The sequence below is a fragment of the Chinchilla lanigera genome, unplaced genomic scaffold (genome assembly GCF_000276665.1).
Source record: "Chinchilla lanigera isolate Chin_1 unplaced genomic scaffold, ChiLan1.0 scaffold00357, whole genome shotgun sequence".
NCBI classification, from domain to species: domain Eukaryota; kingdom Metazoa; phylum Chordata; class Mammalia; order Rodentia; family Chinchillidae; genus Chinchilla; species Chinchilla lanigera.
Window position 1 is genome coordinate 2312 of NW_004955758.1, and position 13587 is coordinate 15898.

The 13587-nt window shown below is 50.0% G+C and overlaps 1 long non-coding RNA gene across 2 annotated transcripts; it reads left to right on the forward strand.

Annotated features, from left to right (window-relative positions):
• The first annotated feature begins 202 nt into the window (after window positions 1–202).
• LOC102003929 lies at window positions 203–6152 on the forward strand. Of its 2 annotated transcripts, none has more exons than XR_001232596.1 (3): window positions 203–289; window positions 1469–1597; window positions 4676–6152. It is a non-coding gene; the product is annotated as an uncharacterized LOC102003929 (long non-coding RNA). The 2 variants fall into 2 exon arrangements; XR_001232597.1 differs by having other exon boundaries at window positions 5292–6152.
• The last annotated feature ends 7435 nt before the right edge of the window (window positions 6153–13587 follow it).

Below are 13587 nucleotides of genomic sequence, written 5' to 3' on the forward strand. Positions count from 1 at the left end.
CCACCACCCCCAGCTGTAGAAATACACATTTTCAGATAATTGTGAGGGAAGCTATTTCTGGCTAATGGAACGTGTGCTGTAACAGAAGCATAGCTATTTAGTCTTGGGGGAGCCCCTTGGCTGATGATCGCAAGTTGTTCCTCATCTTGAGTTTCCATTTCCCCTTTCTCAAACTTACGTCAGCACACGTGAGTGTATGCACACACATACACACACAAACACATACACACACACACACCATCCGGGTATGGCTCTGTCAAGCAAATGACAAGGGGAAAGGAGTTACAGGGTAAGCTGAGTCTATGAAATCCTGACCTGAATCCCAGTGTGTCCTCCAAGGACATATTGGACCAAATTTCTTTTTTCCCATTTTTTTCCCCCGCTTGTGTCTCATGGTCTTGGTTTCTGGATTCAATGATGAAAATAAGCTTAATGTGCTTCACGTTCCTGTCTTTCCAAATCCCTGCAGAGGCCTGAGTTGCTGTCTCCAACGTGGGTGGGGGGTCACCGTATCTCTTGTCATTCTCCGCATTCCAGACTCTGGCTCCCTGCCCCCTCCTGGCTGCGCAGGGGCCTTGCTGCTTGCTTGGATCTCAGTACTTCCTCTCCCTCCCCGCCTGTCCATGTGTGCTTCAGGCTTCTGTGCAGATGCCCCTCCTCAGGGGTGGTCCGTGTGCCTCCCTCTAGTACCAGGTCTGGGGAGGTCTCTGCTGCTGGGTTCAGTCTGTACCACCCCATCCTGGCATCCGGATTTCTAGAATGGGCTGCATTGCCTACCTTACACCAGACTAACAGCGTCCTGAGGGCGGGACCACGCCCAGGGCCCTGTGTGCAGTAAATTTGCACTCAGCATCTAAGGCTGCCTAATAGGTCATGTGGCTGATGACTTCCAGGGAGTATGGGAAATGGCACCATCGTACTGACAGGGGCTGCCAGAGACAGTCGGGTCGCTTGTTCTTTCCCCAAGGACCTGGACAGAGCATTTCATTCTACTCTTTGCTGTCCTGTGTGGTCATCTCTGGCCACATTAATATTTTAAATTGCTTTTTGCTTGTGGTTTTTGAGGCAGGGTCTCACTAAGTTGCCCAAGCTGTCCTCATATGCACAATTCTCCTGTTTCAGCCTCCTGAGTGCCAGAAATACAAATTTGCGCCACTGTGCCCGGTTTAACTTTTAAATGTACTTAATTAGATGATAAGCTCATTTCCTCATTACACTAGGCAGGTGCAAGTGCTCAGTAGCTGCGCATGACTGGTGGGGGCGTCCCAGGCAGGGCTGACACCAGGCCACTTCAGCACGGCAGGGCGTTCGTTGGAGGACGCTAACCTGGGCAGTACCTTGCACAGTCTTACTGAGGGGTTTGGGTGGTGGGAAAAGTCCCTCCTGGTGTATCTGCTTAGGTGAAGCGGGTGAGTGCAGATTCCTCCTTAAGGCTGAGCTGAATTTCCCCCATTTCCCCTGGCTGCAGGATGCCCGGCAGAAGTTCCGTTCTGTTCTGGTTGAGGCGACGGTGAAACTGGAGGAGCTGGTGAAGAAAATTGGCAAAGCTGTGGAAGACTCAAAGCCTTACTGGGAGGCACGGAGGGTGGCAAGGCAGGTAAGGCGAACTGGCCGGTGACTCCCCTTCCTCTGCTACCACCCCAGCTGCCTTTTGGGGACCTCTCACCTTCTGTATCTGCTGCCGAAGGTTAGATGTGCTCTTGCCATGTGACTGTGCAAGCTGCATTTGAAGCCAGCCTTTTCTTTCCGTCCTCCTGTCTGCTTCATTCTAGCTTCTGTGCTATTAATAGGGTGTGGGCGCTGGCATTTGGATGACCTTGCAAGTGGGCGCCAGCTTGCTGCTTGAGTTGGTGCCCAGGCATGGGGCAGCTGCGCCCAGTTACAGGGACGTGCGAGCACATCAAGGACATCAGGGGTGTTTCTCCTCCTCTCCTGTGAGGCAGCAGGAGGAACAGATCCCTGCAATACTGGCTCTTTGTCCCAGAGGCTCAGCTAAGGAGCCAAAGAATGGAGACCAAGAATGGGCAGCCAGTGGGGAGGGTAGGAGGGAGAGTTCTACTCTGGCAATTGCTGGGGACTGTGTGGAAACTGGTTTTGGTTTCAGAGTTGTTTCCTTTGGTCGCCACTGATGTGATGTGGTGCAGTGTGCTGTGTGTCACCTCCCAGCCTCTGGGAACCAGGCTCAGTGTGGGAAGAAGAGAACCTACCAGTCACCAGTGCTGCTGAGCACAAGGCCCTGGGCCGGGGGCTTTCACACACCTTAGCCCACTTGGGCTTCCGGCCCGGTGTCCCTTCAGCATGAATCACCAACCCTGTGGTGTGTCTTGAGATAAGAGTGCAGATTTCTCAGAAGATCTAAGCAGCCGGTCCAGATTATAGCTCTGTAATAAAAGACCGGGTGCCATCCTGTGACACATTTATGATGTGACTGGAGATACGGCCTTCACAAGTCTCCACAGGCAAGAAAATGCTTAGTGAGTAGCAGAAATGTTTCTGACAAGGTACTGGATGTGTGTAACCTGTGGATTTCGGGCACCACAGGGGAGATTCATGTAACATGGGGAATTGAGGCCCAGAAATCCGGAAACATATGAAGGTCAGACCCATAGAGGATGAGGGGCCAGGATTTCCTCTCTTCCGTGTCTCCATGCACCTCTCAGATTTTTCATTGAGGGATTCCCCTTGCTGCTTTGACAATTTTGCTGAGTCTTATCTTTTTTTTTTTTTTTTTTGTCTGTTTGAGACACGGTCTCACTATGCAATTCAGGTTGGTCTTAAACTCACTTTGTAGCCCAGGCTGGCCTGGAACTCGAAACTGGCCTCCTGCCTCAGCCTGCCGAGTGCTGGGATTACAGGCTTGTGCCACCACACCCGGCTCATGAGTCTTCTGTTTGCTTTACACTGAGCCCTGTGCTGAGGTTTCAGGTGGGACTTGCCGTATATGCTGCCTTTACCTTTATCCCCAGACAGAATGACTTCCTGGAACCCTCTTCCTTTCATGGTCTGGTGACCTAGGGCATAGAACGCCAAAGCCCTAATTACTTGTGGGTCTGCAGTGAGTCCAAATAATCATTCCGTCTTTTCTCTGGACCCCACCCAGGTCTCACTTGCTCCGGGGAGAGGAAATGCTTTTCACATGGTACTTTCCAGTCTCCCCAAATTTAGAAACCCGAGGCATTGTCCCTGCAAATTGTCCACAATCCAGCAGTCTTACGGGTGTCCCGTGTTCGGGGACGTGTAGCCCAAGGTAGCCCAAGGATAGTATCCTTGACCTGAAACTGAACAAAGGGTAAAGGTTAGTCTTGAGGAGAGATTTCTGGTAATTCCATTTAAACACTGGATAAATACCCAGGAAATTATGAAATCCCCTTTCTGAAAGTCTTCACTGCTGTAATTTATTGTCCTCTGATTCTGTCAGTCCCGTAAGTATCTACAGGTTGAACATTGCTAATCCAAAAATCTGAAATCCAAAATGCTCCAAAATTTGAAAAATTCTTCCTTAGTTACTTAGTCTCTTAGTTGCTTAGTTTCTTAGTTACTTTTCTCTTTGCTGGGACAAAATTTAACCCAAAGTTAGAGGAGGAAAGGTTTATTTAGCTCACAGTTTGTAGAGGTTTCAGTCCATAGCTGGCTCCAAGGCAGGGTGGATGGCAAAGAGGCACCACAGAGAAACACTGCATGGCAGGCGGAAGATAGCAAAGCGACAAGGGGTGACCACAGCTCTTTCAATCCCTTATATCTTAACCAGACTACTCAGGGAGGGCAGCACTCACCCGTAATCCTAGTGGCCTTGATCCTAGCATGCACAATGAATAGATCCCAGCATCACACACTCTAGAACCAGCCAGCTGTGAAAAGCCCCACCTATGACTACGTGAGGCTTTGAGGGCACATCTAGACACACGTCATCACGCTTTCTGAGTGCCAACGTGCCAAAAGTGGGAAATTTCACACCATAAAACTGAGTTTTGTGCACAAAATTAATAAAAATGTATGAAATTACCTTCAGACTATTATATGAAGTATATATGAAACATGAATGTCCTGTTTAGAGTTGAATCCTGTCCCAAAAATATCTCATTATGTACATCCAAATATTTCCCCTCAAAAAAACTAAAAGCTGAGATGCTCCCAGTCCTAAGCGTTTTGGATAAGGGATTCTCAGTCTGTCCTAAAAGCAGCCCACACGCTGTTTCAGAGGAGAAGGCTCTGTGGAAAGTCTGTGAAAGCATCTCCTTGCAGTTGTGGCTGTGGCTTCCCCTCACCCTGTTTTCTTGCCTGAGCCCCGAATCTCAGGTTAGCAGGGAGATGACTCGGCCCTTTGTGTCCCGTGCTGCTCCAGGTTGGCCCCGGCTGATGGACAACGGCTTGGGCTGTGCTAATGTCAGACCTGCTCCTGCCTCAGAGTCATTGAACTTTCTGTTTCTCTGCTTGTCATCGTCCCAGTCCTGGTGTTTTCACTGCCCGCTACTCTGTCTCTGAAGTTTCCTCACAGATGTCATTTTATCAGTGAAACTTTCTCATATTCACTCATGAAACCTTCTCATAGTCCATGTATTGATCATGGAAGCTCCCAGCTCACCAGCCGTCTCCTCAGCCCCCGTTCCTTGACTTGCTTTTCCTCAGTGGCACATGTCAGTGTCTGACTTGTTACACTTCGCTTGTTTATCATAAGTGAAATTCCACGAGGAACCCCATTTGGTCTGTCGCGTGTTTACCCTGCCAGCATACGGAAGGTTTCCAGATCCTGAGCAAACGAGTAAATGGACAAACAGGTGAATAAAGTGCTGAGGAGCCACTGAGGGATCAGAGCCTCACCCCTTGCCTCTCTTGATGTGCTCCTCCTCTCCGTGGCCCTTTGCCCCCGGCTTCTTCACTGCTGGGCAGTTTGGCAAGCAGGGAGGAAATCCAGCTTTGTCTGGGCTGGGTTCATCCAAATCTCACTTGGTGTTGACCATGGCGCATCCTGGAGTAGATTCCATACCACTCCTTGACTGTACGCCAGATTGTCGTTGGGAAAAGTGACGGGAGGAACTGCGTTTGGGAGGCGCCCAGTCTGCTGGGAAGCAGAGGAGTCTGACCTCTCTCCGTCCTCGCATGCCTGCTCTTGGCCGGCAAGAACAGTCATCACGACAGCCCCTGAGTCCCTCAGGGAAGCCTCTCAGTCATCGGGTCTAATGAGATACTGCCCAGGTCCGGGGGCTGACTGACTCACTTCAGGATGGATGCGGAGGGAGCTGTGCCAGCTCTGTGCTTGCTGATCCTCCCCATAACCTCCTCCCTGCTTGCAGGTGGGGAAGGAGAGTGCAGAATGGCTAAAGTCACCCCTTGTCCTCAGCCCCAAGGGACTCTGTTGGCCTCTAGTCGAGGAACTGGAAGGATGCTCAAAGGCTGAGGCTGACACGGATGTCGTGCTTCGTCTCTGTGGATGGCGGGTCACCTGGACTTGGACCGGATTCTGTGACTGTTCCTCTGACCTTCCTGGTGGAGAAGTGGGTGGCGTCCGCCTCCAGCTGTGCCAAGCAGGGCTTCCTGTTTTCTGCCCCTGGCCTTCTCCCCACCCCCTTCCTTTTTTTGTACTTGCAGACCCATCTGAGTATCCACCGCAAGGGCGACTGTCTGAGAGATTCCCTCAGAGCAGCTCCTCCAAGCGTGTGTCATGAGCCTCAGCGTGCTTGTGAGACATTCAGAGTCAAGGGACCGGCGAGGCGCTTGGGACTGATGTGACAGTGTGTCTGACAGTGAACTCCTTACATGAGCTTGGGCTTCAGCTTCGTTTAAAAAAAATTAGGGTTTACTGGGGAAATTTTAGAAAAGAAAAAGAAGTTCTGCGTGCTGGTGTACCCCCTACTCTCTTTTAAGTCAGCGATTGTATTGTAGTAACGGTTTTATATGTCTGGAATGCCCGTGTCGTCCGGTCATTCATCCGACCAGTTTGTCTGCCTGACATCAGCAGGTACTTATACAGAGGAAAGCCTTCCCCGTTCCTGGATTTTCTGTAAAGAGTTTATAAAGTTCTCAGGTCAGGAGAAATTGTTATGTGTCCATCAGAGTGTATACTGACTTCGTTGTTCTCGATGTCAATTCATTTTCCTATCTGCGAGTCTTAATCGAATCCTGTGATCTTGAAAATAAATGCGAATCTGCTGAGCAGAGTTGGCATAGCATTTCTTCTGTGCTGGTCTGGGGGCAGGGAACTGGCTTTGATTTGTTTGAGCTTTTTGTCCTTGAGTCCAGCTTGTTTTCAAGGCTGCTTTGACGTATCCGCCAGCCCATCTGGCCAGCGGCGAGTGGTAGGTTGTGGCTGGCGAGGGGTGGCCGTGGGACTCAGGAGCACTGAATGTAAGTGGTTTTCACCTACGTGGTTCTCTGGAGTCTAGCTGATCCAACAGAGGCCTTGACCTCTTGGTCTCTGTCAGTCTAAATTGTCATTTTTTCCCTTTTTAAGAGAAATTGTGATAAAACATAACATAAAAATTGCCATGTTCGCTGTTCTTAAGGGTATATTCGGTTGAATTAAATGCATCACATGCAGCCCTGACCATCTCTCATGTCCAGAACTTTTCATCTCACACTGAAATTCAGTATCCACTAAACAGGAAGTCTGCATTTCTCCCTTCCCCCAGCGCCTGGCAACCACCCTTCTACCTTCTGTTTCTGTGAATTTAACCTCATGTACACTCTTTAGGAATCGCTCAGTACTTGTTGTCTCGTGATTGGGTCATCCCACAGCGTACTATGCATCAGAATTTCCTCCCCTTTTAAGGCGGGATGCTCTGTATGCACCCCACTTTGTTCACCCTCTCACCCACCCATTTGTTCATGGGTGTGGGGCAATTTTGTTATTTTTTTTAAATGGTTGGAAAGTATCAGAAGAGAACCGAGCACTTTGGGAACTTGAGGAGCATCGTAAACACAAAATGTCGTGGTCAGTCAGTGCTCGGAGTTGCCTCTTGGGCATTTGTGGGGCCACCTAAGGCCATGCTTTACATTTAACATCCTTTAGGAAAAATAGGTGAGTGGGGAGACATTTGATATTTGCAGAGAGGCTTGGCTCTGGGACAGATGGCAAAGCTTGGCCTCTGGAGTTAGACTGCCGGGCTTCAAATCCCAAATCGCACTCGATAGCTGTGGGGCCTTAATGTCTGTGCCAGCATTTCTTCATCCATAAAATGGACTTGCATATCAGCTTTTGCTACAAACCAGACCACCCCAAAATCTAGCAGCTGAAAACATTTAGCTCATGCTTGTATGCTGGGCAGAGTTTCTGCCGTCTCATGCATGTCCCGTGTGCTGGCGGGGTGGCCGAGGACTGGCTGATCAGGGATGGCCCTGTTTGTCAAGCACTTGGTTGGTTCTTAACTGGACCAGCAGGGGTGACTGGGCCCCATGTGTCTCATCCGACAGGCTGGCCTGGTCCTTTTCACATGGAGTTGGGATACCAAGAACAAAAAACACACACACCCTTCTCAAGTCTCTGCTTGTTTCCCATTTGCTAGCATCCTTGTAGCTAGAGGAAGTCACACTGCCGGTCCCAATTCAGGAGGCGAGCAAAGAATACTCTCCACCTGCAGCGTATTACAGCCATTTTTTAATTTACTGTTGTACTAATTTAATTTATTGAATTAGTACATATAAAAGTATGAGGGTCCAAGAAATACGTTATTATTCCAGTTGTATTTTTCTATCAAATTTTCTGTGTCTGTGGTAGTTCTGTTGGCTATAAAACAAATGAAAAATCCCAGTACTGCAACAACAACAAAAAAGTGTACAGGTAGAGTAGGAACCAGACCTTCACTGGCCATGAGCTACGGAGACTGCGTGCAGGAGTGATCCTAAGCATCTGGGAACATACTCAGTGCTTATGAGAATGAAATGTGCCGAAGACCAAGAGTGAGAAGGGAACAGCTGGCTTACCTTTTGCCTGATCCAAAACACTCCAAGCCTGAAGGGATACTGTGGCAGGTGGGGTGGGAGGTTTAGATGGCTGGAGAGTCCTGTTTCCAATGTAAGGAGACTAGTCAAGGGTATCACATAACCCCCAGAAGCCTTGTGTTAATCCCTGAGGAACGGAGTATCGTGGTCTTCCTTTGCTGGGAAGCCCCAGATGTTTTTTCTTGTGAAAGACCCTCCCAGAGTGGAGAATGAAAGGCTGAGGTTTTGCCAAGGTGGGATATGGAGACTCAAAGTTATGTCAAATGTGGGTTTTCACTTTCTTGTCCCAGGATTTTTTTTTTTCTTCTGATTTATTATTTTCTTTCCACTGTTTACTGGACACCTACAAATCCCCAGGCACTGTTTTAGCCACTTTTGTGAAATCCCAAGAACAGAACAAAGATCCTTGCCTTATAGAGCCTACATTCCCATTTTGGAAATCTCATAAAAGTTTATGGGATGGGATGCTTTGATGAAAAGTAAGATCTTTGTTACCGACCTAAAGCATGCATGTGCCCGGGCATGGTGGCGCACTCCTGTAATCCCAGCACTTGGGAGGCTGAGGCAGGAGGGTTGTTGCAGGTTCGAGACCAGCTTGGGCTACAAATTGAGCTCAAGGTCAGCCTGAACTGCATAGCGAGACCCTGTCTCAAAAAAAAAGTGTGTAAGATAGTGTGTGCGTGCTCACACACATGCACGTGCACTTCCACCATCTGAGATGCAGTGAGACTGGGATTGGACAAGGCATTGAAAAGAAAAGCCTCTCTGAGCACTTCCTGCGTCTCCCCTCATCCTCGTTCACCATCCTGGAGCACAGGCTGCGTGCGGTCTGCATCTCCAGGAGCTCCGTCCTCACACCCGGGCGAGGTGGTGGTGTGGCAGAGCCACAGCAGCCAGTGCTCTCCTTCATGGTAGTCAGACTGCTGCGCGGTCTGTCACTGAGTGCTGAGGCCATGCTCCTGAGGAGATAGAGGTTTAGGGTCCTGAGAAGCTCTACTCATGACTTATTATTGACGACTTATGTTATTGTCAACTTACGTATAAGTTGACGTTACATGTTTCTGCTTAAAGACGCCTTATTGAACCTGTATGTATGTCATGTGAGTAAGTACTTACTATTTCTGTACTTAGTGTCTCAGTACTTAATGTTTCTGTATAGTACAACACTAGCCAAGAAGGACTGAGCATTTTCCTGACCCTGTAAGTCTCTGGCTTTCGGCCTTACAACCCTGCTGTCTCGTGTCTAATCTGTCATGATCCTTCAGACATGAGGCCGAACGGAGCGCACAGATTTTAGCCCCCTTTCCTCCTTTTCTGGTAGCTGATAGTCCTTTAACCCTAACCAGAGCAGGCCCGTGTTGGTATTGACCAATGTCCACTTCCCTTTTCTGGATGTATGGTGCTGTTACCTCAGTAGCACTGAACTCCTCGTGGCTAAGGACACCGTGACTCACGCCCAAATGAAGCTCAGCTCACATGCGTGTATTCTCCACAAGGGTCAGCCTTCGTGTGCTCAGCGACACTAGAAGTCACTTCAACACTATACCTGGGGCCAATTTAAACAGCAGAATCAACAGAAAGCACAAAAATCTGACAGCGTGGTGCTGAGTAGGCTGTGGAAGGGACCCCCGTTGCAGTATGAGGCCGGAAACGAGGCCGAGTAGCCAGGAACATGGATGTCAGGTAACGAGTGTTTGTGCCACCTTGCAGGGCTGAGAGTGAGCCTGCAAGCACAGAACCCCTGAAAGTTCAGGACTCAACAGGGAGGCACATTTGAAAGCACAGAACTCATGAGTCCTGAGGGACTGAGCGTTGGCCACGTGAAGAGCCAAGTGAAGGGCCCAGGTGTTGTACACTGGTCCACATGGCGCCGCTGAGGACCAGGGTCTGGGAAGGCACTGCCCACCAGGAAGCCTAGGAGGACGGCACATTTTTGAGGCCGGTTGGCCGGAGGGAGGCTGGTGTAAAGGACCGAAGATCGGAGCTCTGTCGGGGGAGGCAGTGTGGATACGAACTTGGGTGAGCCGAAGGGCCTTGGGAAGAAGGCCTCCGGGAGCTGAAGGGTGGGCAGGGCAGGAGCCGTGGGCAGATGAGAGGGCCTTATGGGTACAACTTGGCCTTCGGACGTGGTAGAGAAGCTACAGAGCAGCCACAGGGCCCTGGTAAGTGGCTTATGCCGTCTTAGAGCGATTGATAAGGTGTTGGTGCCAGACGTTGTGTCCCTGAGTTCTTCATGGTAGCACCGGTCTTTTAATTCTTACAGTGTGTTAGGTATCATGCCTGCTGTTCTGTGGAGGCAATATAATTCGTCTTCTCATTCTTTTCCCTGTTTGATAGATAAAACTAGTCTTGGAGCTAAAAGACCACATATTGGGCCTTCATCTGAACTTTTTTGGCTTACGGTCTAATCTGAAGTGGGGAGACACCAAAAGATACAGCAAAGATGATGTTATGATCTGACCAGTCAACAAAAGGGCGCCAGAGAGAGGGCTCAGGCTTCCCAAAAGATTTGGAACTCGCTCTTCAGCATGTTAAAGTGGAAGCAGCTGTGTGCCTTGCCTCCCAAGAACATGTCAGCTTGTGGGCGGGGAAGTCGGGAGGCAGTGACAGGGAGGTGATAGTTTGTGGAAGAGCGTGTTTGAAGAACTGGGAGAGATTAAGGATAGAGGGAACGGAAGAAGAGAATGACAGGGACACTCTGTCCCCAGGCACTTTGCCAAGTACTCTACATGTGTGAGTGGTTACTTCTTTTTTTTTTCTGAAGAAGAAACGGAGGCTTGGCGAGGTTGCGCCCCCAGGGGGCTTCCTATGGAGCTGAATTACGGGTCTGGGTCTGTGGTAGCTGCATCATTTGTACGAACGTGACAAGGTGGTGGTGTCTTTGTAACACTGAGGCAGATCATAAACGAGGCTGGGGACATAAGCCACATACCTAGACCACAGGCCCTGGGAAGCAACAAAGATGGAACCCAGGTCTGCCTGGCCCTGGTTGCTGCCCGGTGCGTGGACAGTGGGCACGGAGGCACCGAGGGCACCATGGCACACCGGAGAGAGTCGGGCAGAGGTGTGCGTGGCAGGCGGACTAACCGCAGATTTTGAGCTCGTCTGGGCAGTCTTTCCGTGGGGCCTTTTCTGGGTCAGGGGTCCGCGAGGCTCCAGCTGTAACGGTCTGAGCCCCGCAAGCCCCTTCCTCTCCCAGCGCTCTGTCCTGCCCTCCCAGTGGCTGCGTCACACCTCCCTTCGTCCTGGTCACTTCCATTTCTGCCTCCTCAGCCTTGCCGTGGACAGTTCTCACCACAGGACTGGGGTGAGGAGGTCCGACCCAGTGACGTCCGTCCCCATGGCCCCGGTCACGTTCTTCAGGGTGGCCACAGGCCATTGCCTGGGAAGTGCGTCACTCCTGCTGCCCGAAGTGTGTGGGGGGTGATGGGGCACCTGTCTCAAAGCAGAGTGATTTATGGCAAGAAAGGAGCGTGCGCTGATGGTTAACTCTCCCTCGCCCGAGAGACCAGTGGGGAGACTGCAGAAGCAGCAGCTGCATTTTGGAAGCTCGAATCTTGAATTAGGTGGGGTCAGGAGGAAGATGAGTGGCAGCTTCTGCCCAGGGCCAAAGGTGCCCGCCACAGAGCTGGTTTTGGCTGAGTCAGAAGCTGCCTACCCTTTGGAGCAGGCCGCGCCTCCTGCTTGGCAGCACTGCCCAGGAGTCCTGGGCTAGGCCGGAGCAGCTAGAGTGCTGCTGATCTTGAGCTTTTCCCTCGGAGGGACAGCATGGGCCACTTGGATTTGAGCTTTCCCTGCCTGGCCTGGGGGGGGCTCTCAGCCAGGCAGTAGCCCACCCATCCCTGTGTCAGTTGGAGCTTTTCAATGTCCAGTTCGAGTTTCCTGGTCCCCTTGGCTCTTCGCTGAGGTGCGCTGGTTTCCAGCAAGAGCCGCCGCGTAGGCCCCGTGCTTTCTGACACGTGTTGGTTTGTCACCACGGAGTAGCGGTTAGCGGAAAGCAGGCCGCGGGGTTTGTGCTGTCTGCGACCATGGAGCTCCTTGCGTGTTTCCTTTAGCTGCTTTCTATTTGTAATGAAATTATGACACTGATATACGTAGCCTGTTTCTTCCCATCTTCAAAGCACCGGTGGTTGGTTCTTCAGTTGAAGACGGTCAGACTGTGGACTCTTTCTGCTGCCAGACAGGGGAGGGAGGGGAGAGAAGTGAAAGAGGAGAGTGAAAGGAAAGTGAAAGAAAAGACAAGTTCTCATCTTCTCTTTTCTTTCTGGCTGGCTGGTCTGTTTTCTCTCTGTCTCTCTCTCTCTCTCTCTCTCTCTGTCTCTCTTTCTCTCTGTCTTTTTTTTGTTTTTGTGCTAGGCATGAACACATGTTGTAACACTGAGCTACAGCCCAGCCCCAGACGGAGTTTTCGTCTCTAAACAGTAGAATGTCTTTGTTGAGTTTAAGCCAAAGTTAGAGTTAGCAAGGTACCCACTTAAGTTGGAATTTCTTTTCTGAGTCATGGTCTGAGTTTCAGCCAAAGTTAAGGTGAATACGATGTCCACTTAAGCTGAATTTTTTCTTTTTAAGACAGGGTCTCACTCTGTAGCCCAGGCTGACGTGAGACTTGCTATATAGCCCAGGGTGGCCTCAGATACCCAGTTCTCCTGCCTCAGCTTCTGAAGTGCTGAGATGATAATCGTGAGCCACCATACCCAGTTTGAAGTACTTTTTTGAAGAATACTTTTAATTTTTTAAAGTAATGTTTTAAAACTTGTATGTGTGTTCTGTGTGGTAGCGCAACCCCTGTAATCCCAGCACTCAGGAGGCAGAGACAGGAGAATCTCTTTGAGTTCAAGGCCAGTCTGGGCTACATAGTGAACTCAAGGGCAGCTTGAACTACACAGTGAGACCCTGTCTCAAAAAAAAAAACAAACACCTTGCATGTGTCTGTGTATGTATGTATGTATGCATGTATGTATTTTGGTACTGGGAATTGAACCCAAGGCCTTTACCCTGAGCTATACCCCCAAACCCATTTGTTTGTTGTTTGTTTATATTTTAAGACAGGATCTTGCTAAGTCACTAAATTGCCCAGGCTGACCTTGTGATCCTCCTGCCTCAGCCTCCCACAATGCTGGAATTACAGGTATTTACTACCACAACTGGCACAAAAAAATTTAAGTATATATATCTCATATAGTATTTAGGATATACATTACAAAGTTGATTTGTTTACCTGAAATTCCAGCCTTACCAGAAGTCCTATATTTTAATTTGCTAAGTCTGGCAGCCCTGCCAAGGAGGGAAGTTGTACTGTGCCGTCGGCAGGATGCTGAGCTCCTAGCGCTCGGAGCTGTGCAGGGGTCTGTGCGGACTTTGCCGTTCTGTAGCCTGTGGCCTTGAGCAGGACTGCAGTACACTGCAGAGCTCTCTGGCTGCCTAGAAAGAAATGGGGTTTCTAAGATAAAGAGCTGGGACTAGATTTCTTTCTGTTCCCCCACATCCCTTGCTAGTGTGGTTGTTCGGAGCTGATAACCCCTTGGCTGAGTTCCAAAGGGTTTCACAGGAAGCCACGAATATGAGTCTCTTCTGAGAATCTTCTGAAGCCAGGCGTGGTGGTGCACACCTATAATCCCAGCAATCTGGAGACTGAGGCAGGAGGATTGCCTC